At 43.6% G+C, this 1410-nt stretch overlaps 1 pseudogene; it reads right to left on the reverse strand.

Annotated features, from left to right (window-relative positions):
* Positions 1-230: 230 nt before the first annotated feature.
* Positions 231-684, reverse strand: LOC108521925 (tenascin-X-like; annotated as a pseudogene).
* Positions 685-1410: the final 726 nt, after the last annotated feature.

Here is a 1410-nt window from a genome sequence, read left to right on the forward strand (position 1 = left end):
AAGGTTAAATATCTCCACAGATAGCTATTCTATATTCACATTATCTTTTTTTCACCTCCGTTTCTCCTTTATTGCTCCCATACGAACCCCTCCACCGCCCCCTCGTAAACATAGTGCTGCGAGATCGCTGGCAGAGAAGGCTTCCTCCAGCGGCCGGGTGGTGAAGACCCCTGGCTCTTCTCTCGGGACGACCCCTCAGTGCTCGGCAGTCATACTGGGGTGCGAGAGAGGTGGGCAGCAGCTCAGCCTCCCCCGGCTGGGGAGCGAAAGTTTCTTGGTCTCAGCTTCATTTCCGTGAAGGGCACCGAGAACTCGAAACCCTTCCAGTAGTACCAGCTCACTCTCTGATGGTCCACTGTGCTCCCGTAGAGCCCGTTGAGGTTGGCGTAGTGGCAGTTCCTGTACCACCAGGCCCCTCGGTAGGAGACGGCGCAGGAGATGAGCAAGTTGTTGGGGTCCCGATCACGGGCAGAGAAGACACTGCCGCTGTGGTAGCTCATGGAGTCCCCTGCGGTGCCTTGGTAGCCCTCCAGGTGGAGGCGGTAGCACTCCGCGCTGAGTCTACGGGAAAGGAGTCGTACTGGGAGAACACAGCCTCGTCCCCAGCCCTCAGGTCCACGCTCATGGAGTAGTCACCTGCCTGCGTCAGGCTGTGCAGGGCCTCATTGTCTATATTCACATTATCTTATATAAAGTGGGAATTTGATTTACTGAGCATGAGACAAATACACAATTGACTATTCCTTTACCTGCTTCTTTTCTATTGCAACATGTGGATTACCAACCCCTTCCTCTATTCCCTCCAGCCCGCCTTTCCCTATAAATATTGAATTTCTCAAAGTAATCTCTGAAGAAGGACACAGATCATAGACTGTTTCTGTTATTTTATTTTATTTTATTTTTCTCCTGGGCATTATCCTTGACTTTGGTGAAATAAATTTCTAAATTGTCTCACTGCTTTTGGTTTATAAGCTAAACAATTTCCTATACTTAAAGTTGTGAAATGGTATACCTCAGTGACATTATAGTAAAATGATTTGTATTTGAGATGTTGCTCAAAATATGGATAAAATGACTAAAAATATTTACAATTATTTAAGATTTTTTTCAATGAGAAGTATTATATTTTCTGGGAGACAACATGATTTTCCATGATACTATTGATGAAGCATGAAGTATGGTACAAGAAAGACCAGCTACAACACTATGTAACCCTAGAAAAATGATTTAACCTGTACATGAATTTGCTCCTTGATCTGTAAGTTGGTAATGTTAAATACTTAATGCTTAAAACTGTTGGCAGGTATTAAATGAGATAATGCATATTAAGCAAATAGAGGATATAACATGCCTCAACAAAGATGAATCTTATTTGTTTTATGTAGTTCTTACTTATAATGAGACTAATAT

Source organism: Rhinopithecus bieti, unplaced genomic scaffold (genome assembly GCF_001698545.2).
Source record: "Rhinopithecus bieti isolate Rb0 unplaced genomic scaffold, ASM169854v2 scaffold_63389, whole genome shotgun sequence".
NCBI classification, from domain to species: Eukaryota; Metazoa; Chordata; class Mammalia; order Primates; family Cercopithecidae; genus Rhinopithecus; species Rhinopithecus bieti.